At 53.3% G+C, this 23,964-nt stretch overlaps 1 protein-coding gene and 24 non-coding genes across 26 annotated transcripts in view; all 25 read left to right on the forward strand.

The window, feature by feature from the left end:
* Window positions 1-23,964, forward strand: part of SLC38A9 (solute carrier family 38 member 9) — a 127,334-nt gene that overhangs the window by 18,389 nt on the left and 84,981 nt on the right. The gene's annotated exons all lie outside the window — the stretch shown is intronic.
* LOC142136994 (U1 spliceosomal RNA) lies at window positions 782-945 on the forward strand. Its single transcript, XR_012687659.1, has one exon. It is a non-coding gene; the product is annotated as a U1 spliceosomal RNA (small nuclear RNA).
* LOC142136995 (U1 spliceosomal RNA) lies at window positions 1,748-1,911 on the forward strand. Its single transcript, XR_012687660.1, has one exon. It is a non-coding gene; the product is annotated as a U1 spliceosomal RNA (small nuclear RNA).
* LOC142136939 (U1 spliceosomal RNA) lies at window positions 2,716-2,879 on the forward strand. The gene has a single exon (XR_012687607.1). It is a non-coding gene; the product is annotated as a U1 spliceosomal RNA (small nuclear RNA).
* On the forward strand, window positions 3,668-3,831 carry LOC142136997 (U1 spliceosomal RNA). The gene has a single exon (XR_012687662.1). It is a non-coding gene; the product is annotated as a U1 spliceosomal RNA (small nuclear RNA).
* Window positions 4,626-4,789, forward strand: LOC142137012 (U1 spliceosomal RNA). The gene has a single exon (XR_012687677.1). It is a non-coding gene; the product is annotated as a U1 spliceosomal RNA (small nuclear RNA).
* On the forward strand, window positions 5,591-5,754 carry LOC142136998 (U1 spliceosomal RNA). Its single transcript, XR_012687663.1, has one exon. It is a non-coding gene; the product is annotated as a U1 spliceosomal RNA (small nuclear RNA).
* Window positions 6,557-6,720, forward strand: LOC142136940 (U1 spliceosomal RNA). Its single transcript, XR_012687608.1, has one exon. It is a non-coding gene; the product is annotated as a U1 spliceosomal RNA (small nuclear RNA).
* On the forward strand, window positions 7,509-7,672 carry LOC142137014 (U1 spliceosomal RNA). Its single transcript, XR_012687679.1, has one exon. It is a non-coding gene; the product is annotated as a U1 spliceosomal RNA (small nuclear RNA).
* LOC142136941 (U1 spliceosomal RNA) lies at window positions 8,475-8,638 on the forward strand. Its single transcript, XR_012687609.1, has one exon. It is a non-coding gene; the product is annotated as a U1 spliceosomal RNA (small nuclear RNA).
* On the forward strand, window positions 9,427-9,590 carry LOC142136999 (U1 spliceosomal RNA). Its single transcript, XR_012687664.1, has one exon. It is a non-coding gene; the product is annotated as a U1 spliceosomal RNA (small nuclear RNA).
* Window positions 10,386-10,549, forward strand: LOC142137015 (U1 spliceosomal RNA). Its single transcript, XR_012687680.1, has one exon. It is a non-coding gene; the product is annotated as a U1 spliceosomal RNA (small nuclear RNA).
* LOC142137000 (U1 spliceosomal RNA) lies at window positions 11,344-11,507 on the forward strand. Its single transcript, XR_012687665.1, has one exon. It is a non-coding gene; the product is annotated as a U1 spliceosomal RNA (small nuclear RNA).
* On the forward strand, window positions 12,311-12,474 carry LOC142137001 (U1 spliceosomal RNA). The gene has a single exon (XR_012687666.1). It is a non-coding gene; the product is annotated as a U1 spliceosomal RNA (small nuclear RNA).
* Window positions 13,281-13,444, forward strand: LOC142137003 (U1 spliceosomal RNA). Its single transcript, XR_012687668.1, has one exon. It is a non-coding gene; the product is annotated as a U1 spliceosomal RNA (small nuclear RNA).
* On the forward strand, window positions 14,253-14,416 carry LOC142137004 (U1 spliceosomal RNA). Its single transcript, XR_012687669.1, has one exon. It is a non-coding gene; the product is annotated as a U1 spliceosomal RNA (small nuclear RNA).
* LOC142137005 (U1 spliceosomal RNA) lies at window positions 15,224-15,387 on the forward strand. Its single transcript, XR_012687670.1, has one exon. It is a non-coding gene; the product is annotated as a U1 spliceosomal RNA (small nuclear RNA).
* LOC142137016 (U1 spliceosomal RNA) lies at window positions 16,184-16,347 on the forward strand. The gene has a single exon (XR_012687681.1). It is a non-coding gene; the product is annotated as a U1 spliceosomal RNA (small nuclear RNA).
* On the forward strand, window positions 17,157-17,320 carry LOC142137006 (U1 spliceosomal RNA). The gene has a single exon (XR_012687671.1). It is a non-coding gene; the product is annotated as a U1 spliceosomal RNA (small nuclear RNA).
* On the forward strand, window positions 18,133-18,296 carry LOC142136944 (U1 spliceosomal RNA). The gene has a single exon (XR_012687612.1). It is a non-coding gene; the product is annotated as a U1 spliceosomal RNA (small nuclear RNA).
* On the forward strand, window positions 19,095-19,258 carry LOC142137007 (U1 spliceosomal RNA). The gene has a single exon (XR_012687672.1). It is a non-coding gene; the product is annotated as a U1 spliceosomal RNA (small nuclear RNA).
* On the forward strand, window positions 20,069-20,232 carry LOC142137017 (U1 spliceosomal RNA). Its single transcript, XR_012687682.1, has one exon. It is a non-coding gene; the product is annotated as a U1 spliceosomal RNA (small nuclear RNA).
* Window positions 21,042-21,205, forward strand: LOC142137008 (U1 spliceosomal RNA). The gene has a single exon (XR_012687673.1). It is a non-coding gene; the product is annotated as a U1 spliceosomal RNA (small nuclear RNA).
* LOC142136945 (U1 spliceosomal RNA) lies at window positions 22,016-22,179 on the forward strand. Its single transcript, XR_012687613.1, has one exon. It is a non-coding gene; the product is annotated as a U1 spliceosomal RNA (small nuclear RNA).
* LOC142137009 (U1 spliceosomal RNA) lies at window positions 22,980-23,143 on the forward strand. Its single transcript, XR_012687674.1, has one exon. It is a non-coding gene; the product is annotated as a U1 spliceosomal RNA (small nuclear RNA).

Consider the following 23,964-nt stretch of genomic DNA (forward strand, 5'->3'; position numbering starts at 1 on the left):
CTGGTAAAAGTCAGCTTTGTTTGTGTCTTGTCTTTTTATTTTGAACAAGAAAACCTTTGCCGTGTTTAAAATGTTTATTCTTTATTCCTCTGTGCCATCTGCGCAGACCGTGTCCTTTTCAGCTGTGTTGGTAGCAGTACATTTCCCTCAGCTCAGACCTCTGTCCTGATCTCTCCTGTGGGCTTGCTGCATGCTTTCTTCTTGTGCTTTGCATGCACAACCCATAGATGGCAGTGCAGGACCCACACTCTTTCACTTGCTTTGCAAAGCAGGCCTGGATGGGAGCTGTTGCACAGTCCAGCTGCTGTAAAAGGGAAAAAGAGAAAAAAAGACAAGAAAAAATCGGCTTCAAGTGCTGTAGCTATGACAGACCACCCCTGAGCCCCCCACCACACGGGGTGGTCAGGGGCTGGCAGTCATCAAGGCAGCACCTGAGAGACCACGCTGTGCCCCTCGCCTCGGCCAGTCGTAGGGGCAGAGTGTACTGTCTGTCCCTTTTCACGCGCAGCCGACAGTTGGGGCCAACTTTGGCCGACTGCTTGGATGATATCACCGTATGCAAATCTTATCTGCTGCAGTATACCCTGGGAGTGCTTGTACTTGTGCGTGCAGTTTGAAGTTTGGGGTGCTTCGGAGCACCCTTCCGCTCCACGTACAGAGCTGTGGCTTTTCTGCAGTTGTCGCCCCCAGCCGAGGGTTAATTTGCGCCGCATGAGGAAAACCTCCTTCACTTGACGGGGGTGTGCCCGAGCAGCGGCCTTGCAGGGCCCTAGTCCAACTCATACTTACCTGGCAGGGGAGATACCATGATCACGAAGGTGGTTCTCCCAGGGCGAGGCTCATCCATTGCACTCCGGGTGTGCTGACCCCTGCGATTTCCCCAAATGCGGGAAACTCGACTGCATAATTTGTGGTAGTGGGGGACTGCGTTCGCGCTTTCCCCTGATCATCTCTGGTAAAAGTCAGCTTTGTTTGTGTCTTGTCTTTTTATTTTGAACAAGAAAACTTTTGCCGTGTTTAAAATGTTTATTCTTTATTCCTCTGTGCCATCTGCGCAGACCGTGTCCTTTTCAGCTGTGTTGGTAGCAGTACATTTGCCTCAGCTCAGACCTCTGTCCTGATCTCTCCTGTGGGCTTGCTGCATGCTTTCTTCTCGTGCTTTGCATGCACAACCCATAGATGGCAGTGCAGGACCCACACTCTTTCACTTGCTTTGCAAAGCAGGCCTGGATGGGAGCTGTTGCACAGTCCAGCTGCTGTAAAAGGGAAAAAGAGAAAAAAAGACAAGAAAAAATCGGCTTCAAGTGCTGTAGCTATGACAGACCACCCCTGAGCCCCCCCCCCTCCCCCCCCCACCACACGGGGAGGTCAGGGGCTGGGAGTCATCAAGGCAGCACCTGAGAGAGCACGCTGTGCCCCTCGCCTCGGCCAGTCGTAGGGGCAGAGTGTACTGTCTGTCCCTTTTCACGCGCAGCCGACAGTTGGGGCCAACTTTGGCCGACTGCTTGGATGATATCACCGTATGCAAATCTTATCTGCTGCAGTATACCCTGGGAGTGCTTGTACTTGTGCGTGCAGTTTGAAGTCTGGGGTGCTTCGGAGCACCCTTCCGCTCCACGTACAGAGCTGTGGCTTTTCTGCAGTTGTCGCCCCCAGCCGAGGGTTAATTTGCGCCGCATGAGGAAAACCTCCTTCACTTGACGGGGGTGTGCCCGAGCAGCGGCCTTGCAGGGCCCTAGTCCAACTCATACTTACCTGGCAGGGGAGATACCATGATCACGAAGGTGGTTCTCCCAGGGCGAGGCTCATCCATTGCACTCCGGGTGTGCTGACCCCTGCGATTTCCCCAAATGCGGGAAACTCGACTGCATAATTTGTGGTAGTGGGGGACTGCGTTCGCGCTTTCCCCTGATCATCTCTGGTAAAAGTCAGCTTTGTTTGTGTCTTGTCTTTTTATTTTGAACAAGAAAACCTTTGCCGTGTTTAAAATGTTTATTCTTTATTCCTCTTTGCCATCTGCGCAGACCGTGTCCTTTTTAGCTGTGTTGGTAGCAGTACATTTCCCTCAGCTCAGACCTCTGTCCTGATCTCTCCTGTGGGCTTGCTGCATGCTTTCTTCTCGTGCTTTGCATGCACAACCCATAGATGGCAGTGCAGGACCCACACTCTTTCACTTGCTTTGCAAAGCAGGCCTGGATGGGAGCTGTTGCACAGTCCAGCTGCTGTAAAAGGGAAAAAGAGAAAAAAAAAAAAGACAAGAAAAAATCGGCTTCAAGTGCTGTAGCTATGACAGACCACCCCTGAGCCCCCCCCTCCCCCCCCACAACACGGGGAGGTCAGGGGCTGGGAGTCATCAAGGCAGCACCTGAGAGAGCACGCTGTGCCCCTCGCCTCGGCCAGTCGTAGGGGCAGAGTGTACTGTCTGTCCCTTTTCACGCGCAGCCGACAGTTGGGGCCAACTTTGGCCGACTGCTTGGATGATATCACCGTATGCAAATCTTATCTGCTGCAGTATACCCTGGGAGTGCTTGTACTTGTGCGTGCAGTTTGAAGTTTGGGGTGCTTCGGAGCACCCTTCCGCTCCACGTACAGAGCTGTGGCTTTTCTGCAGTTGACGCCCCCAGCCGAGGGTTAATTTGCGCCGCATGAGGAAAACCTCCTTCACTTGACGGGGGTGTGCCCGAGCAGCGGCCTTGCAGGGCCCTAGTCCAACTCATACTTACCTGGCAGGGGAGATACCATGATCACGAAGGTGGTTCTCCCAGGGCGAGGCTCATCCATTGCACTCCGGGTGTGCTGACCCCTGCGATTTCCCCAAATGTGGGAAACTCGACTGCATAATTTGTGGTAGTGGGGGACTGCGTTCGCGCTTTCCCCTGATCATCTCTGGTAAAAGTCAGCTTTGTTTGTGTCTTGTCTTTTTATTTTGAACAAGAAAACCTTTGCCGTGTTTAAAATGTTTATTCTTTATTCCTCTGTGCCATCTGCGCAGACCGTGTCCTTTTCAGCTGTGTTGGTAGCAGTACATTTCCCTCAGCTCAGACCTCTGTCCTGATCTCTCCTGTGGGCTTGCTGCATGCTTTCTTCTTGTGCTTTGCATGCACAACCCATAGATGGCAGTGCAGGACCCACACTCTTTCACTTGCTTTGCAAAGCAGGCCTGGATGGGAGCTGTTGCACAGTCCAGCTGCTGTAAAAGGGAAAAAGAGAAAAAAAGACAAGAAAAAATCGGCTTCAAGTGCTGTAGCTATGACAGACCACCCCTGAGCCCCCCACCACACGGGGTGGTCAGGGGCTGGCAGTCATCAAGGCAGCACCTGAGAGACCACGCTGTGCCCCTCGCCTCGGCCAGTCGTAGGGGCAGAGTGTACTGTCTGTCCCTTTTCACGCGCAGCCGACAGTTGGGGCCAACTTTGGCCGACTGCTTGGATGATATCACCGTATGCAAATCTTATCTGCTGCAGTATACCCTGGGAGTGCTTGTACTTGTGCGTGCAGTTTGAAGTTTGGGGTGCTTCGGAGCACCCTTCCGCTCCACGTACAGAGCTGTGGCTTTTCTGCAGTTGTCGCCCCCAGCCGAGGGTTAATTTGCGCCGCATGAGGAAAACCTCCTTCACTTGACGGGGGTGTGCCCGAGCAGCGGCCTTGCAGGGCCCTAGTCCAACTCATACTTACCTGGCAGGGGAGATACCATGATCACGAAGGTGGTTCTCCCAGGGCGAGGCTCATCCATTGCACTCCGGGTGTGCTGACCCCTGCGATTTCCCCAAATGCGGGAAACTCGACTGCATAATTTGTGGTAGTGGGGGACTGCGTTCGCGCTTTCCCCTGATCATCTCTGGTAAAAGTCAGCTTTGTTTGTGTCTTGTCTTTTTATTTTGAACAAGAAAACTTTTGCCGTGTTTAAAATGTTTATTCTTTATTCCTCTGTGCCATCTGCGCAGACCGTGTCCTTTTCAGCTGTGTTGGTAGCAGTACATTTGCCTCAGCTCAGACCTCTGTCCTGATCTCTCCTGTGGGCTTGCTGCATGCTTTCTTCTCGTGCTTTGCATGCACAACCCATAGATGGCAGTGCAGGACCCACACTCTTTCACTTGCTTTGCAAAGCAGGCCTGGATGGGAGCTGTTGCACAGTCCAGCTGCTGTAAAAGGGAAAAAGAGAAAAAAAAAAAAAGACAAGAAAAAATCGGCTTCAAGTGCTGTAGCTATGACAGACCACCCCTGAGCCCCCCACCACACGGGGAGGTCAGGGGCTGGGAGTCATCAAGGCAGCACCTGAGAGAGCACGCTGTGCCCCTCGCCTCGGCCAGTCGTAGGGGCAGAGTGTACTGTCTGTCCCTTTTCACGCGCAGCCGACAGTTGGGGCCAACTTTGGCCGACTGCTTGGATGATATCACCGTATGCAAATCTTATCTGCTGCAGTGTACCCTGGGAGTGCTTGTACTTGTGCGTGCAGTTTGAAGTTTGGGGTGCTTCGGAGCACCCTTCCGCTCCACGTACAGAGCTGTGGCTTTTCTGCAGTTGTCGCCCCCAGCCGAGGGTTAATTTGCGCCGCATGAGGAAAACCTCCTTCACTTGATGGGGGTGTGCCCGAGCAGCGGCCTTGCAGGGCCCTAGTCCAACTCATACTTACCTGGCAGGGGAGATACCATGATCACGAAGGTGGTTCTCCCAGGGCGAGGCTCATCCATTGCACTCTGGGTGTGCTGACCCCTGCGATTTCCCCAAATGCGGGAAACTCGACTGCATAATTTGTGGTAGTGGGGGACTGCGTTCGCGCTTTCCCCTGATCATCTCTGGTAAAAGTCAGCTTTGTTTGTGTCTTGTCTTTTTATTTTGAACAAGAAAACCTTTGCCGTGTTTAAAATGTTTATTCTTTATTCCTCTGTGCCATCTGCGCAGACCGTGTCCTTTTCAGCTGTGTTGGTAGCAGTACATTTCCCTCAGCTCAGACCTCTGTCCTGATCTCTCCTGTGGGCTTGCTGCATGCTTTCTTCTCGTGCTTTGCATGCACAAGCCATAGATGGCAGTGCAGGACCCACACTCTTTCACTTGCTTTGCAAAGCAGGCCTGGATGGGAGCTGTTGCACAGTCCAGCTGCTGTAAAAGGGAAAAAGAGAAAAAAAAAAAAGACAAGAAAAAATCGGCTTCAAGTGCTGTAGCTATGACAGACCACCCCTGAGCCCCCCCCCCCCCCACCACACGGGGAGGTCAGGGGCTGGGAGTCATCAAGGCAGCACCTGAGAGAGCACGCTGTGCCCCGCGCCTCGGCCAGTCGTAGGGGCAGAGTGTACTATCTGTCCCTTTTCACGCGCAGCCGACAGTTGGGGCCAACTTTGGCCGACTGCTTGGATGATATCACCGTATGCAAATCTTATCTGCTGCAGTGTACCCTGGGAGTGCTTGTACTTGTGCGTGCAGTTTGAAGTTTGGGGTGCTTCGGAGCACCCTTCCGCTCCACTTACAGAGCTGTGGCTTTTCTGCAGTTGTCGCCCCCTGCCGAGGGTTAATTTGCGCCGCATGAGGAAAACCACCTTCACTTGACGGGGGTGTGCCCGAGCAGCGGCCTTGCAGGGCCCTAGTCCAACTCATACTTACCTGGCAGGGGAGATACCATGATCACGAAGGTGGTTCTCCCAGGGCGAGGCTCATCCATTGCACTCCGGGTGTGCTGACCCCTGCGATTTCCCCAAATGCGGGAAACTCGACTGCATAATTTGTGGTAGTGGGGGACTGCGTTCGCGCTTTCCCCTGATTATCTCTGGTAAAAGTCAGCTTTGTTTGTGTCTTGTCTTTTTATTTTGAACAAGAAAACCTTTGCCGTGTTTAAAATGTTTATTCTTTATTCCTCTGTGCCATCTGCGCAGACCGTGTCCTTTTCAGCTGTGTTGGTAGCAGTACATTTCCCTCAGCTCAGACCTCTGTCCTGATCTCTCCTGTGGGCTTGCTGCATGCTTTCTTCTCGTGCTTTGCATGCACAACCCATAGATGGCAGTGCAGGACCCACACTCTTTCACTTGCTTTGCAAAGCAGGCCTGGATGGGAGCTGTTGCACAGTCCAGCTGCTGTAAAAGGGAAAAAGAGAAAAAAAAAAAAGACAAGAAAAAATCGGCTTCAAGTGCTGTAGCTATGACAGACCACCCCTGAGCCCCCCACCCCCCCCACCACATGGGGAGGTCAGGGGCTGGGAGTCATCAAGGCAGCACCTGAGAGAGCACGCTGTGCCCCGCACCTCGGCCAGTCGTAGGGGCAGAGTGTACTATCTGTCCCTTTTCACGCGCAGCCGACAGTTGGGGCCAACTTTGGCCGACTGCTTGGATGATATCACCGTATGCAAATCTTATCTGCTGCAGTATACCCTGGGAGTGCTTGTACTTGTGCGTGCAGTTTGAAGTTTGGGGTGCTTCGGAGCACCCTTCCGCTCCACGTACAGAGCTGTGGCTTTTCTGCAGTTGACGCCCCCAGCCGAGGGTTAATTTGCGCCGCATGAGGAAAACCTCCTTCACTTGACGGGGGTGTGCCCGAGCAGCGGCCTTGCAGGGCCCTAGTCCAACTCATACTTACCTGGCAGGGGAGATACCATGATCACGAAGGTGGTTCTCCCAGGGCGAGGCTCATCCATTGCACTCCGGGTGTGCTGACCCCTGCGATTTCCCCAAATGTGGGAAACTCGACTGCATAATTTGTGGTAGTGGGGGACTGCGTTCGCGCTTTCCCCTGATCATCTCTGGTAAAAGTCAGCTTTGTTTGTGTCTTGTCTTTTTATTTTGAACAAGAAAACCTTTGCCGTGTTTAAAATGTTTATTCTTTATTCCTCTGTGCCATCTGCGCAGACCGTGTCCTTTTCAGCTGTGTTGGTAGCAGTACATTTCCCTCAGCTCAGACCTCTGTCCTGATCTCTCCTGTGGGCTTGCTGCATGCTTTCTTCTTGTGCTTTGCATGCACAACCCATAGATGGCAGTGCAGGACCCACACTCTTTCACTTGCTTTGCAAAGCAGGCCTGGATGGGAGCTGTTGCACAGTCCAGCTGCTGTAAAAGGGAAAAAGAGAAAAAAAGACAAGAAAAAATCGGCTTCAAGTGCTGTAGCTATGACAGACCACCCCTGAGCCCCCCACCACACGGGGTGGTCAGGGGCTGGCAGTCATCAAGGCAGCACCTGAGAGAGCACGCTGTGCCCCTCGCCTCGGCCAGTCGTAGGGGCAGAGTGTACTGTCTGTCCCTTTTCACGCGCAGCCGACAGTTGGGGCCAACTTTGGCCGACTGCTTGGATGATATCACCGTATGCAAATCTTATCTGCTGCAGTATACCCTGGGAGTGCTTGTACTTGTGCGTGCAGTTTGAAGTTTGGGGTGCTTCGGAGCACCCTTCCGCTCCACGTACAGAGCTGTGGCTTTTCTGCAGTTGTCGCCCCCAGCCGAGGGTTAATTTGCGCCGCATGAGGAAAACCTCCTTCACTTGACGGGGGTGTGCCCGAGCAGCGGCCTTGCAGGGCCCTAGTCCAACTCATACTTACCTGGCAGGGGAGATACCATGATCACGAAGGTGGTTCTCCCAGGGCGAGGCTCATCCATTGCACTCTGGGTGTGCTGACCCCTGCGATTTCCCCAAATGCGGGAAACTCGACTGCATAATTTGTGGTAGTGGGGGACTGCGTTCGCGCTTTCCCCTGATTATCTCTGGTAAAAGTCAGCTTTGTTTGTGTCTTGTCTTTTTATTTTGAACAAGAAAACCTTTGCCGTGTTTAAAATGTTTATTCTTTATTCCTCTGTGCCATCTGCGCAGACCGTGTCCTTTTCAGCTGTGTTGGTAGCAGTACATTTCCCTCAGCTCAGACCTCTGTCCTGATCTCTCCTGTGGGCTTGCTGCATGCTTTCTTCTCGTGCTTTGCATGCACAACCCATAGATGGCAGTGCAGGACCCACACTCTTTCACTTGCTTTGCAAAGCAGGCCTGGATGGGAGCTGTTGCACAGTCCAGCTGCTGTAAAAGGGAAAAAGAGAAAAAAAAAAAAGACAAGAAAAAATCGGCTTCAAGTGCTGTAGCTATGACAGACCACCCCTGAGCCCCCCACCCCCCCCACCACACGGGGAGGTCAGGGGCTGGGAGTCATCAAGGCAGCACCTGAGAGAGCACGCTGTGCCCCGCACCTCGGCCAGTCGTAGGGGCAGAGTGTACTATCTGTCCCTTTTCACGCGCAGCCGACAGTTGGGGCCAACTTTGGCCGACTGCTTGGATGATATCACCGTATGCAAATCTTATCTGCTGCAGTATACCCTGGGAGTGCTTGTACTTGTGCGTGCAGTTTGAAGTTTGGGGTGCTTCGGAGCACCCTTCCGCTCCACGTACAGAGCTGTGGCTTTTCTGCAGTTGACGCCCCCAGCCGAGGGTTAATTTGCGCCGCATGAGGAAAACCTCCTTCACTTGACGGGGGTGTGCCCGAGCAGCGGCCTTGCAGGGCCCTAGTCCAACTCATACTTACCTGGCAGGGGAGATACCATGATCACGAAGGTGGTTCTCCCAGGGCGAGGCTCATCCATTGCACTCCGGGTGTGCTGACCCCTGCGATTTCCCCAAATGTGGGAAACTCGACTGCATAATTTATGGTAGTGGGGGACTGCGTTCGCGCTTTCCCCTGATCATCTCTGGTAAAAGTCAGCTTTGTTTGTGTCTTGTCTTTTTATTTTGAACAAGAAAACCTTTGCCGTGTTTAAAATGTTTATTCTTTATTCCTCTGTGCCATCTGCGCAGACCGTGTCCTTTTCAGCTGTGTTGGTAGCAGTACATTTCCCTCAGCTCAGACCTCTGTCCTGATCTCTCCTGTGGGCTTGCTGCATGCTTTCTTCTTGTGCTTTGCATGCACAACCCATAGATGGCAGTGCAGGACCCACACTCTTTCACTTGCTTTGCAAAGCAGGCCTGGATGGGAGCTGTTGCACAGTCCAGCTGCTGTAAAAGGGAAAAAGAGAAAAAAAGACAAGAAAAAATCGGCTTCAAGTGCTGTAGCTATGACAGACCACCCCTGAGCCCCCCACCACACGGGGTGGTCAGGGGCTGGCAGTCATCAAGGCAGCACCTGAGAGAGCACGCTGTGCCCCTCGCCTCGGCCAGTCGTAGGGGCAGAGTGTACTGTCTGTCCCTTTTCACGCGCAGCCGACAGTTGGGGCCAACTTTGGCCGACTGCTTGGATGATATCACCGTATGCAAATCTTATCTGCTGCAGTATACCCTGGGAGTGCTTGTACTTGTGCGTGCAGTTTGAAGTTTGGGGTGCTTCGGAGCACCCTTCCGCTCCACGTACAGAGCTGTGGCTTTTCTGCAGTTGTCGCCCCCAGCCGAGGGTTAATTTGCGCCGCATGAGGAAAACCTCCTTCACTTGACGGGGGTGTGCCCGAGCAGCGGCCTTGCAGGGCCCTAGTCCAACTCATACTTACCTGGCAGGGGAGATACCATGATCACGAAGGTGGTTCTCCCAGGGCGAGGCTCATCCATTGCACTCCGGGTGTGCTGACCCCTGCGATTTCCCCAAATGCGGGAAACTCGACTGCATAATTTGTGGTAGTGGGGGACTGCGTTCGCGCTTTCCCCTGATCATCTCTGGTAAAAGTCAGCTTTGTTTGTGTCTTGTCTTTTTATTTTGAACAAGAAAACCTTTGCCGTGTTTAAAATGTTTATTCTTTATTCCTCTGTGCCATCTGCGCAGACCGTGTCCTTTTCAGCTGTGTTGGTAGCAGTACATTTGCCTCAGCTCAGACCTCTGTCCTGATCTCTCCTGTGGGCTTGCTGCATGCTTTCTTCTCGTGCTTTGCATGCACAACCCATAGATGGCAGTGCAGGACCCACACTCTTTCACTTGCTTTGCAAAGCAGGCCTGGATGGGAGCTGTTGCACAGTCCAGCTGCTGTAAAAGGGAAAAAGAGAAAAAAAAAAAAAAGACAAGAAAAAATCGGCTTCAAGTGCTGTAGCTATGACAGACCACCCCTGAGCCCCCCACCACACGGGGAGGTCAGGGGCTGGGAGTCATCAAGGCAGCACCTGAGAGAGCACGCTGTGCCCCTCGCCTCGGCCAGTCGTAGGGGCAGAGTGTACTGTCTGTCCCTTTTCACGCGCAGCCGACAGTTGGGGCCAACTTTGGCCGACTGCTTGGATGATATCACCGTATGCAAATCTTATCTGCTGCAGTGTACCCTGGGAGTGCTTGTACTTGTGCGTGCAGTTTGACGTTTGGGGTGCTTCGGAGCACCCTTCCGCTCCACGTACAGAGCTGTGGCTTTTCTGCAGTTGTCGCCCCCAGCCGAGGGTTAATTTGCGCCGCATGAGGAAAACCTCCTTCACTTGATGGGGGTGTGCCCGAGCAGCGGCCTTGCAGGGCCCTAGTCCAACTCATACTTACCTGGCAGGGGAGATACCATGATCACGAAGGTGGTTCTCCCAGGGCGAGGCTCATCCATTGCACTCTGGGTGTGCTGACCCCTGCGATTTCCCCAAATGCGGGAAACTCGACTGCATAATTTGTGGTAGTGGGGGACTGCGTTCGCGCTTTCCCCTGATCATCTCTGGTAAAAGTCAGCTTTGTTTGTGTCTTGTCTTTTTATTTTGAACAAGAAAACCTTTGCCGTGTTTAAAATGTTTATTCTTTATTCCTCTGTGCCATCTGCGCAGACCGTGTCCTTTTCAGCTGTGTTGGTAGCAGTACATTTCCCTCAGCTCAGACCTCTGTCCTGATCTCTCCTGTGGGCTTGCTGCATGCTTTCTTCTCGTGCTTTGAATGCACAACCCATAGATGGCAGTGCAGGACCCACACTCTTTCACTTGCTTTGCAAAGCAGGCCTGGATGGGAGCTGTTGCACAGTCCAGCTGCTGTAAAAGGGAAAAAGAGAAAAAAAAAAAAAGACAAGAAAAAATCGGCTTCAAGTGCTGTAGCTATGACAGACCACCCCTGAGCCCCCCACCACACGGGGAGGTCAGGGGCTGGGAGTCATCAAGGCAGCACCTGAGAGAGCACGCTGTGCCCCTCGCCTCGGCCAGTCGTAGGGGCAGAGTGTACTGTCTGTCCCTTTTCACGCGCAGCCGACAGTTGGGGCCAACTTTGGCCGACTGCTTGGATGATATCACCGTATGCAAATCTTATCTGCTGCAGTATACCCTGGGAGTGCTTGTACTTGTGCGTGCAGTTTGAAGTTTGGGGTGCTTTGGAGCACCCTTCCGCTCCACGTACAGAGCTGTGGCTTTTCTGCAGTTGTCGCCCCCTGCCGAGGGTTAATTTGCGCCGCATGAGGAAAACCACCTTCACTTGACGGGGGTGTGCCCGAGCAGCGGCCTTGCAGGGCCCTAGTCCAACTCATACTTACCTGGCAGGGGAGATACCATGATCACGAAGGTGGTTCTCCCAGGGCGAGGCTCATCCATTGCACTCCGGGTGTGCTGACCCCTGCGATTTCCCCAAATGCGGGAAACTCGACTGCATAATTTGTGGTAGTGGGGGACTGCGTTCGCGCTTTCCCCTGATCATCTCTGGTAAAAGTCAGCTTTGTTTGTGTCTTGTCTTTTTATTTTGAACAAGAAAACCTTTGCCGTGTTTAAAATGTTTAATCTTTATTCCTCTGTTCCATCTGCGCAGACCGTGTCCTTTTCAGCTGTATTGGTAGCAGTACATTTCCCTCAGCTCAGACCTCTGTCCTGATCTCTCCTGTGGGTTTGCTGCATGCTTTCTTCTCGTGCTTTGCATGCACAACCCATAGATGGCAGTGCAGGACCCACACTCTTTCACTTGCTTTGCAAAGCAGGCCTGGATGGGAGCTGTTGCACAGTCCAGCTGCTGTAAAAGGGAAAAAGAGAAAAAAAAAAAAGACAAGAAAAAATCGGCTTCAAGTGCTGTAGCTATGACAGACCACCCCTGAGCCCCCCACCCCCCCCCACCACACGGGGAGGTCAGGGGCTGGGAGTCATCAAGGCAGCACCTGAGAGAGCACGCTGTGCCCCGCACCTCGGCCAGTCGTAGGGGCAGAGTGTACTATCTGTCCCTTTTCACGCGCAGCCGACAGTTGGGGCCAACTTTGGCCGACTGCTTGGATGATATCACCGTATGCAAATCTTATCTGCTGCAGTATACCCTGGGAGTGCTTGTACTTGTGCGTGCAGTTTGAAGTTTGGGGTGCTTCGGAGCACCCTTCCGCTCCACGTACAGAGCTGTGGCTTTTCTGCAGTTGTCGCCCCCAGCCGAGGGTTAATTTGCGCCGCATGAGGAAAACCTCCTTCACTTGACGGGGGTGTGCCCGAGCAGCGGCCTTGCAGGGCCCTAGTCCAACTCATACTTACCTGGCAGGGGAGATACCATGATCACGAAGGTGGTTCTCCCAGGGCGAGGCTCATCCATTGCACTCCGGGTGTGCTGACCCCTGCGATTTCCCCAAATGCGGGAAACTCGACTGCATAATTTGTGGTAGTGGGGGACTGCGTTCGCGCTTTCCCCTGATCATCTCTGGTAAAAGTCAGCTTTGTTTGTGTCTTGTTTTTTTATTTTGAACAAGAAAACCTTTGCCGTGTTTAAAATGTTTATTCTTTATTCCTCTGTGCCATCTGCGCAGACCGTGTCCTTTTCAGCTGTGTTGGCAGCAGTACATTTCCCTCAGCTCAGACCTCTGTCCTGATCTCTCCTGTGGGCTTGCTGCATGCTTTCTTCTCGTGCTTTGCATGCACAACCCATAGATGGCAGTGCAGGACCCACACTCTTTCACTTGCTTTGCAAAGCAGGCCTGGATGGGAGCTGTTGCACAGTCCAGCTGCTGTAAAAGGGAAAAAGAGAAAAAAAAAAAAGACAAGAAAAAATCGGCTTCAAGTGCTGTAGCTATGACAGACCACCCCCTCCCCCCCCCCTCCCCCCCCCTACCACACGGGGAGGTCAGGGGCTGGGAGTCATCAAGGCAGCACCTGAGAGAGCACGCTGTGCCCCACACCTCGGCCAGTCGTAGGGGCAGAGTGTACTATCTGTCCCTTTTCACGCGCAGCCGACAGTTGGGGCCAACTTTGGCCGACTGCTTGGATGATATCACCGTATGCAAATCTTATCTGCTGCAGTATACCCTGGGAGTGCTTGTACTTGTGCGTGCAGTTTGAAGTTTGGGGTGCTTCGGAGCACCCTTCCGCTCCACGTACAGAGCTGTGGCTTTTCTGCAGTTGTCGCCCCCAGCCGAGGGTTAATTTGCGCCGCATGAGGAAAACCTCCTTCACTTGACGGGGGTGTGCCCGAGCAGCGGCCTTGCAGGGCCCTAGTCCAACTCATACTTACCTGGCAGGGGAGATACCATGATCACGAAGGTGGTTCTCCCAGGGCGAGGCTCATCCATTGCACTCCGGGTGTGCTGACCCCTGCGATTTCCCCAAATGCGGGAAACTCGACTGCATAATTTGTGGTAGTGGGGGACTGCGTTCGCGCTTTCCCCTGATCATCTCTGGTAAAAGTCAGCTTTGTTTGTGTCTTGTCTTTTTATTTTGAACAAGAAAACCTTTGCTGTGTTTAAAATGTTTATTCTTTATTCCTCTGTGCCATCTGCGCAGACCGTGTCCTTTTCAGCTGTGTTGGTAGCAGTACATTTCCCTCAGCTCAGACCTCTGTCCTGATCTCTCCTGTGGGCTTGCTGCATGCTTTCTTCTCGTGCTTTGCATGCACAACCCATAGATGGCAGTGCAGGACCCACACTCTTTCACTTGCTTTGCAAAGCAGGCCTGGATGGGAGCTGTTGCACAGTCCAGCTGCTGTAAAAGGGAAAAAGAGAAAAAAAGACAAGAAAAAATCGGCTTCAAGTGCTGTAGCTATGACAGACCACCCCTGAGCCCCCCCACCCCCCCCCCCCCCCCACCACACGGGGAGTTCAGGGGCTGGGAGTCATCAAGGCAGCACCTAAAGGAGGGCACGCTGTGCCCCGCGCCTCGGCCAGACGTAGGGGCAGAGTGTACTGTCTGTCCCTTTTCACGCGCAGCCGACAGTTGGGGCCAACTTTGGCCGACTGCTTGGATGACATCACCGTATGCAAATCTTATCTGCTGCAGTGTACTCTGGGAGTGCTTGTACTTGTGCGTGCAGTTTGAAGTTTGGGGTGCTTCGGAGCACCCTTCCGCTCCACGTACAGAGCTGTGGCTTTTCTGCAGTTGTCGCCCCCAGCCGAAGGTTAATTTGCGCCGCATGAGGAAAACCTCCTTCACTTGACTGGGATGTGCCCGAGCAGCGGCCTTGCAGGGCCCTAGTCCAACTCATACTTACCTGGCAGGGGAGATACCATGATCACGAAGGTGGTTCTCCCAGGGCGAGGCTCATCCATTGCACTCCGGGTGTGCTGACCCCTGCGATTTCCCCAAATGCGGGAAACTCGACTGCATAATTTGTGGTAGTGGGGGACTGCGTTCGCGCTTTCCCCTGATCATCTCTGGTAAAAGTCAGCTTTGTTTGTGTCTTGTTTTTTTATTTTGAACAAGAAAACCTTTGCCGTGTTTAAAATGTTTATTCTTTATTCCTCTGTGCCATCTGCGCAGACCGTGTCCTTTTCAGCTGTGTTGGCAGCAGTACATTTCCCTCAGCTCAGACCTCTGTCCTGATCTCTCCTGTGGGCTTGCTGCATGCTTTCTTCTCGTGCTTTGCATGCACAACCCATAGATGGCAGTGCAGGACCCACACTCTTTCACTTGCTTTGCAAAGCAGGCCTGGATGGGAGCTGTTGCACAGTCCAGCTGCTGTAAAAGGGAAAAAGAGAAAAAAAAAAAAGACAAGAAAAAATCGGCTTCAAGTGCTGTAGCTATGACAGACCACCCCCTCCCCCCCCCCTCCCCCCCCCCTACCACACGGGGAGGTCAGGGGCTGGGAGTCATCAAGGCAGCACCTGAGAGAGCACGCTGTGCCCCACACCTCGGCCAGTCGTAGGGGCAGAGTGTACTATCTGTCCCTTTTCACGCGCAGCCGACAGTTGGGGCCAACTTTGGCCGACTGCTTGGATGATATCACCGTATGCAAATCTTATCTGCTGCAGTATACCCTGGGAGTGCTTGTACTTGTGCGTGCAGTTTGAAGTTTGGGGTGCTTCGGAGCACCCTTCCGCTCCACGTACAGAGCTGTGGCTTTTCTGCAGTTGTCGCCCCCAGCCGAGGGTTAATTTGCGCCGCATGAGGAAAACCTCCTTCACTTGACGGGGGTGTGCCCGAGCAGCGGCCTTGCAGGGCCCTAGTCCAACTCATACTTACCTGGCAGGGGAGATACCATGATCACGAAGGTGGTTCTCCCAGGGCGAGGCTCATCCATTGCACTCCGGGTGTGCTGACCCCTGCGATTTCCCCAAATGCGGGAAACTCGACTGCATAATTTGTGGTAGTGGGGGACTGCGTTCGCGCTTTCCCCTGATCATCTCTGGTAAAAGTCAGCTTTGTTTGTGTCTTGTCTTTTTATTTTGAACAAGAAAACCTTTGCTGTGTTTAAAATGTTTATTCTTTATTCCTCTGTGCCATCTGCGCAGACCGTGTCCTTTTCAGCTGTGTTGGTAGCAGTACATTTCCCTCAGCTCAGACCTCTGTCCTGATCTCTCCTGTGGGCTTGCTGCATGCTTTCTTCTCGTGCTTTGCATGCACAACCCATAGATGGCAGTGCAGGACCCACACTCTTTCACTTGCTTTGCAAAGCAGGCCTGGATGGGAGCTGTTGCACAGTCCAGCTGCTGTAAAAGGGAAAAAGAGAAAAAAAAAAAAGACAAGAAAAAATCGGCTTCAAGTGCTGTAGCTATGACAGACCACCCCTGAGCTCCCCCCCACCACACGGGGAGTTCAGGGGCTGGGAGTCATCAAGGCAGCACCTGAGAGAGCACGCTGTGCCCCGCGCCTCGGCCAGACGTAGGGGCAGAGTGTACTGTCTGTCCCTTTTCACGCGCAGCCGACAGTTGGGGCCAACTTTGGCCGACTGCTTGGATGACATCACCGTATGCAAATCTTATCTGCTGCAGTGTACCCTGGGAGTGCTTGTACTTGTGCGTGCAGTTTGAAGTTTGGGGTGCTTCGGAGCACCCTTCCGCTCCACGTACAGAGCTGTGGCTTTTCTGCAGTTGTCGCCCCCAGCCGAAGGTTAATTTGCGCCGCATGAGGAAAACCTCCTTCACTTGACGGGGATGTGCCCGAGCAGCGGCCTTGCAGGGCCCTAGTCCAACTCATACTTACCTGGCAGGGGAGATACCATGATCATAAAGGTGGTTCTCCCAGGGCGAGGCTCATCCATTGCACTCCGGGTGTGCTGACCCCTGCGATTTCCCCAAATGCGGGAAACTCGACTGCATAATTTGTGGTAGTGGGGGACTGCGTTCGCGCTTTCCCCTGATCATCTCTGGTAAAAGTCAGCTTTGTTTGTGGCTTGTCTTTTTATTTTGAACAAGAAAACCTTTGCCGTGTTTAAAATGTTTATTCTTTATTCCTCTGTGCCATCTGCGCAGACCGTGTCCTTTTCAGCTGTGTTGGTAGCAGTACATTTCCCTCAGCTCAGACCTCTGTCCTGATCTCTCCTGTGGGCTTGCTGCATGCTTTCTTCTCGTGCTTTGCATGCACAACCCATAGATGGCAGTGCAGGACCCACACTCTTTCACTTGCTTTGCAAAGCAGGCCTGGATGGGAGCTGTTGCACAGTCCAGCTGCTGTAAAAGGGAAAAAGAGAAAAAAAAAAAAGACAAGAAAAAATCGGCTTCAAGTGCTGTAGCTATGACAGACCACCCCTGAGCCCCCCACCGCCCCCCCCCCCACCACACGGGGAGGTCAGGGGCTGGGAGTCATCAAGGCAGCACCTGAGAGAGCACGCTGTGCCCCGCACCTCGGCCAGTCGTAGGGGCAGAGTGTACTATCTGTCCCTTTTCACGCGCAGCCGACAGTTGGGGCCAACTTTGGCCGACTGCTTGGATGATATCACCGTATGCAAATCTTATCTGCTGCAGTATACCCTGGGAGTGCTTGTACTTGTGCGTGCAGTTTGAAGTTTGGGGTGCTTCGGAGCACCCTTCCGCTCCACGTACAGAGCTGTGGCTTTTCTGCAGTTGTCGCCCCCAGCCGAGGGTTAATTTGCGCCGCATGAGGAAAAACCTCCTTCACTTGACGGGGGTGTGCCCGAGCAGCGGCCTTGCAGGGCCCTAGTCCAACTCATACTTACCTGGCAGGGGAGATACCATGATCACGAAGGTGGTTCTCCCAGGGCGAGGCTCATCCATTGCACTCCGGGTGTGCTGACCCCTGCGATTTCCCCAAATGCGGGAAACTCGACTGCATAATTTGTGGTAGTGGGGGACTGCGTTCGCGCTTTCCCCTGATCATCTCTGGTAAAAGTCAGCTTTGTTTGTGTCTTGTCTTTTTATTTTTAACAAGAAAACCTTTGCTGTGTTTAAAATGTTTATTCTTTATTCCTCTGTGCCATCTGCGCAGACCGTGTCCTTTTCAGCTGTGTTGGTAGCAGTACATTTCCCTCAGCTCAGACCTCTGTCCTGATCTCTCCTGTGGGCTTGCTGCATGCTTTCTTCTCGTGCTTTGCATGCACAACCCATAGATGGCAGTGCAGGACCCACACTCTTTCACTTGCTTTGCAAAGCAGGCCTGGATGGGAGCTGTTGCACAGTCCAGCTGCTGTAAAAGGGAAAAAGAGAAAAAAAGACAAGAAAAAATCGGCTTCAAGTGCTGTAGCTATGACAGACCACCCCTGAGCCCCCCCCACCCCCCCCCCCCCCCCCCCACCACACGGGGAGTTCAGGGGCTGGGAGTCATCAAGGCAGCACCTAAAGGAGGGCACGCTGTGCCCCGCGCCTCGGCCAGACGTAGGGGCAGAGTGTACTGTCTGTCCCTTTTCACGCGCAGCCGACAGTTGGGGCCAACTTTGGCCGACTGCTTGGATGACATCACCGTATGCAAATCTTATCTGCTGCAGTGTACCCTGGGAGTGCTTGTACTTGTGCGTGCAGTTTGAAGTTTGGGGTGCTTCGGAGCACCCTTCCGCTCCACGTACAGAGCTGTGGCTTTTCTGCAGTTGTCGCCCCCAGCCGAAGGTTAATTTGCGCCGCATGAGGAAAACCTCCTTCACTTGACTGGGATGTGCCCGAGCAGCGGCCTTGCAGGGCCCTAGTCCAACTCATACTTACCTGGCAGGGGAGATACCATGATCATGAAGGTGGTTCTCCCAGGGCGAGGCTCATCCATTGCACTCCGGGTGTGCTGACCCCTGCGATTTCCCCAAATGCGGGAAACTCGACTGCATAATTTGTGGTAGTGGGGGACTGCGTTCGCGCTTTCCCCTGATCATCTCTGGTAAAAGTCAGCTTTGTTTGTGTCTTGTCTTTTTATTTTGAACAAGAAAACCTTTGCCGTGTTTAAAATGTTTATTCTTTATTCCTCTGTGCCATCTGCGCAGACCGTGTCCTTTTCAGCTGTGTTGGTAGCAGTACATTTCCCTCAGCTCAGACCTCTGTCCTGATCTCTCCTGTGGGCTTGCTGCATGCTTTCTTCTCGTGCTTTGCATGCACAACCCATAGATGGCAGTGCAGGACCCACACTCTTTCACTTGCTTTGCAAAGCAGGCCTGGATGGGAGCTGTTGCACAGTCCAGCTGCTGTAAAAGGGAAAAAGAGAAAAAAAGACAAGAAAAAATCGGCTTCAAGTGCTGTAGCTATGACAGACCACCCCCTCCCCCCCCCACCCCCCCCACCACACGGGGAGGTCAGGGGCTGGGAGTCATCAAGGCAGCACCTGAGAGAGCACGCTGTGCCCCGCACCTCGGCCAGTCGTAGGGGCAGAGTGTACTATCTGTCCCTTTTCACGCGCAGCCGACAGTTGGGGCCAACTTTGGCCGACTGCTTGGATGATATCACCGTATGCAAATCTTATCTGCTGCAGTATACCCTGGGAGTGCTTGTACTTGTGCGTGCAGTTTGAAGTTTGGGGTGCTTCGGAGCACCCTTCCGCTCCACGTACAGAGCTGTGGCTTTTCTGCAGTTGTCGCCCCCAGCCGAAGGTTAATTTGCGCCGCATGAGGAAAACCTCCTTCACTTGACTGGGATGTGCCCGAGCAGCGGCCTTGCAGGGCCCTAGTCCAACTCATACTTACCTGGCAGGGGAGATACCATGATCACGAAGGTGGTTCTCCCAGGGCGAGGCTCATCCATTGCACTCCGGGTGTGCTGACCCCTGCGATTTCCCCAAATGCGGGAAACTCGACTGCATAATTTGTGGTAGTGGGGGACTGCGTTCGCGCTTTCCCCTGATCATCTCTGGTAAAAGTCAGCTTTGTTTGTGTCTTGTCTTTTTATTTTGAACAAGAAAACCTTTGCCGTGTTTAAAATGTTTATTCTTTATTCCTCTGTGCCATCTGCGCAGACCGTGTCCTTTTCAGCTGTGTTGGTAGCAGTACATTTCCCTCAGCTCAGACATCAGTCCTGATCTCTCCTGTGGGTTTGCTGCATGCTTTCTTCTCGTGCTTTGCATGCACAACCCATAGATGGCAGTGCAGGACCCACACTCTTTCACTTGCTTTGCAAAGCAGGCCTGGATGGGAGCTGTTGCACAGTCCAGCTGCTGTAAAAGGGAAAAAGAGAAAAAAAAAAAAAGACAAGAAAAAATCGGCTTCAAGTGCTGTAGCTATGACAGACCACCCCTGAGCCCCCCCCCCCCCCTCCCCCCCACCACACGGGGAGTTCAGGGGCTGGGAGTCATCAAGGCAGCACCTGAGAGAGCACGCTGTGCCCCGCGCCTCGGCCAGACGTAGGGGCAGAGTGTACTGTCTGTCCCTTTTCACGCGCAGCCGACAGTTGGGGCCAACTTTGGCCGACTGCTTGGATGACATCACCGTATGCAAATCTTATCTGCTGCAGTGTACCCTGGGAGTGCTTGTACTTGTGCGTGCAGTTTGAAGTTTGGGGTGCTTCGGAGCACCCTTCCGCTCCACGTACAGAGCTGTGGCTTTTCTGCAGTTGTCGCCCCCAGCCGAAGGTTAATTTGCGCCGCATGAGGAAAACCTCCTTCACTTGACGGGGATGTGCCCGAGCAGCGGCCTTGCAGGGCCCTAGTCCAACTCATACTTACCTGGCAGGGGAGATACCATGATCATAAAGGTGGTTCTCCCAGGGCGAGGCTCATCCATTGCACTCCGGGTGTGCTGACCCCTGCGATTTCCCCAAATGCGGGAAACTCGACTGCATAATTTGTGGTAGTGGGGGACTGCGTTCGCGCTTTCCCCTGATCATCTCTGGTAAAAGTCAGCTTTGTTTGTGGCTTGTCTTTTTATTTTGAACAAGAAAACCTTTGCCGTGTTTAAAATGTTTATTCTTTATTCCTCTGTGCCATCTGCGCAGACCGTGTCCTTTTCAGCTGTGTTGGTAGCAGTACATTTCCCTCAGCTCAGACCTCTGTCCTGATCTCTCCTGTGGGCTTGCTGCATGCTTTCTTCTCGTGCTTTGCATGCACAACCCATAGATGGCAGTGCAGGACCCACACTCTTTCACTTGCTTTGCAAAGCAGGCCTGGATGGGAGCTGTTGCACAGTCCAGCTGCTGTAAAAGGGAAAAAGAGAAAAAAAAAAAAGACAAGAAAAAATCGGCTTCAAGTGCTGTAGCTATGACAGACCACCCCTGAGCCCCCCACCGCCCCCCCCCCCCACCACACGGGGAGGTCAGGGGCTGGGAGTCATCAAGGCAGCACCTGAGAGAGCACGCTGTGCCCCGCACCTCGGCCAGTCGTAGGGGCAGAGTGTACTATCTGTCCCTTTTCACGCGCAGCCGACAGTTGGGGCCAACTTTGGCCGACTGCTTGGATGATATCACCGTATGCAAATCTTATCTGCTGCAGTATACCCTGGGAGTGCTTGTACTTGTGCGTGCAGTTTGAAGTTTGGGGTGCTTCGGAGCACCCTTCCGCTCCACGTACAGAGCTGTGGCTTTTCTGCAGTTGTCGCCCCCAGCCGAGGGTTAATTTGCGCCGCATGAGGAAAACCTCCTTCACTTGACGGGGGTGTGCCCGAGCAGCGGCCTTGCAGGGCCCTAGTCCAACTCATACTTACCTGGCAGGGGAGATACCATGATCACGAAGGTGGTTCTCCCAGGGCGAGGCTCATCCATTGCACTCCGGGTGTGCTGACCCCTGCGATTTCCCCAAATGCGGGAAACTCGACTGCATAATTTGTGGTAGTGGGGGACTGCGTTCGCGCTTTCCCCTGATCATCTCTGGTAAAAGTCAGCTTTGTTTGTGTCTTGTCTTTTTATTTTTAACAAGAAAACCTTTGCTGTGTTTAAAATGTTTATTCTTTATTCCTCTGTGCCATCTGCGCAGACCGTGTCCTTTTCAGCTGTGTTGGTAGCAGTACATTTCCCTCAGCTCAGACCTCTGTCCTGATCTCTCCTGTGGGCTTGCTGCATGCTTTCTTCTCGTGCTTTGCATGCACAACCCATAGATGGCAGTGCAGGACCCACACTCTTTCACTTGCTTTGCAAAGCAGGCCTGGATGGGAGCTGTTGCACAGTCCAGCTGCTGTAAAAGGGAAAAAGAGAAAAAAAGACAAGAAAAAATCGGCTTCAAGTGCTGTAGCTATGACAGACCACCCCTGAGCCCCCCCCACCCCCCCCCCCCCCCCCACCACACGGGGAGTTCAGGGGCTGGGAGTCATCAAGGCAGCACCTAAAGGAGGGCACGCTGTGCCCCGCGCCTCGGCCAGACGTAGGGGCAGAGTGTACTGTCTGTCCCTTTTCACGCGCAGCCGACAGTTGGGGCCAACTTTGGCCGACTGCTTGGATGACATCACCGTATGCAAATCTTATCTGCTGCAGTGTACCCTGGGAGTGCTTGTACTTGTGCGTGCAGTTTGAAGTTTGGGGTGCTTCGGAGCACCCTTCCGCTCCACGTACAGAGCTGTGGCTTTTCTGCAGTTGTCGCCCCCAGCCGAAGGTTAATTTGCGCCGCATGAGGAAAACCTCCTTCACTTGACTGGGATGTGCCCGAGCAGCGGCCTTGCAGGGCCCTAGTCCAACTCATACTTACCTGGCAGGGGAGATACCATGATCATGAAGGTGGTTCTCCCAGGGCGAGGCTCATCCATTGCACTCCGGGTGTGCTGACCCCTGCGATTTCCCCAAATGCGGGAAACTCGACTGCATAATTTGTGGTAGTGGGGGACTGCGTTCGCGCTTTCCCCTGATCATCTCTGGTAAAAGTCAGCTTTGTTTGTGTCTTGTCTTTTTATTTTGAACAAGAAAACCTTTGCCGTGTTTAAAATGTTTATTCTTTATTCCTCTGTGCCATCTGCGCAGACCGTGTCCTTTTCAGCTGTGTTGGTAGCAGTACATTTCCCTCAGCTCAGACCTCTGTCCTGATCTCTCCTGTGGGCTTGCTGCATGCTTTCTTCTCGTGCTTTGCATGCACAACCCATAGATGGCAGTGCAGGACCCACACTCTTTCACTTGCTTTGCAAAGCAGGCCTGGATGGGAGCTGTTGCACAGTCCAGCTGCTGTAAAAGGGAAAAAGAGAAAAAAAGACAAGAAAAAATCGGCTTCAAGTGCTGTAGCTATGACAGACCACCCCCTCCCCCCCCCTCCCCCCCCCCACCACACGGGGAGGTCAGGGGCTGGGAGTCATCAAGGCAGCACCTGAGAGAGCACGCTGTGCCCCTCGCCTCGGCCAGTCGTAGGGGCAGAGTGTACTGTCTGTCCCTTTTCACGCGCAGCCGACAGTTGGGGCCAACTTTGGCCGACTGCTTGGATGATATCACTGTATGCAAATCTTATCTGCTGCAGTGTACCCTGGGAGTGCTTGTACTTGTGCGTGCAGTTTGAAGTTTGGGGTGCTTCGGAGCACCCTTCCGCTCCACGTACAGAGCTGTGGCTTTTCTGCAGTTGTCGCCCCCAGCCGAGGGTTAATTTGCGCCGCATGAGGAAAACCTCCTTCACTTGACGGGGGTGTGCCCGAGCAGCGGCCTTGCAGGGCCCTAGTCCAACTCATACTTACCTGGCAGGGGAGATACCATGATCACGAAGGTGGTTCTCCCAGGGCGAGGCTCATCCATTGCACTCCGGGTGTGCTGACCCCTGCGATTTCCCCAAATGCGGGAAACTCGACTGCATAATTTGTGGTAGTGGGGGACTGCGTTCGCGCTTTCCCCTGATTATCTCTGGTAAAAGTCAGCTTTGTTTGTGTCTTGTCTTTTTATTTTGAACAAGAAAACCTTTGCCGTGTTTAAAATGTTTATTCTTTATTCCTCTGTGCCATCTGCGCAGACCGTGTCCTTTTCAGCTGTGTTGGTAGCAGTACATTTCCCTCAGCTCAGACCTCTGTCCTGATCTCTCCTGTGGGCTTGCTGCATGCTTTCTTCTCGTGCTTTGCATGCACAACCCATAGATGGCAGTGCAGGACCCACACTCTTTCACTTGCTTTGCAAAGCAGGCCTGGATGGGAGCTGTTGCACAGTCCAGCTGCTGTAAAAGGGAAAAAGAGAAAAAAAGACAAGAAAAAATCGGCTTCAAGTGCTGTAGCTATGACAGACCACCCCTGAGCCCCCCACCCCCCCCCACCACACGGGGAGGTCAGGGGCTGGGAGTCATCAAGGCAGCACCTGAGAGAGCACGCTGTGCCCCGCACCTCGGCCAGTCGTAGGGGCAGAGTGTACTATCTGTCCCTTTTCACGCGCAGCCGACAGTTGGGGCCAACTTTGGCCGACTGCTTGGATGATATCACCGTATGCAAATCTTATCTGCTGCAGTATACCCTGGGAGTGCTTGTACTTGTGCGTGCAGTTTGAAGTTTGGGGTGCTTCGGAGCACCCTTCCGCTCCACGTACAGAGCTGTGGCTTTTCTGCAGTTGTCGCCCCCAGCCGAGGGTTAATTTGCGCCGCATGAGGAAAACCTCCTTCACTTGACGGGGGTGTGCCCGAGCAGCGGCCTTGCAGGGCCCTAGTCCAACTCATACTTACCTGGCAGGGGAGATA

Source organism: Mixophyes fleayi, chromosome 1 (genome assembly GCF_038048845.1).
Source record: "Mixophyes fleayi isolate aMixFle1 chromosome 1, aMixFle1.hap1, whole genome shotgun sequence".
NCBI classification, from domain to species: domain Eukaryota; kingdom Metazoa; phylum Chordata; class Amphibia; order Anura; family Limnodynastidae; genus Mixophyes; species Mixophyes fleayi.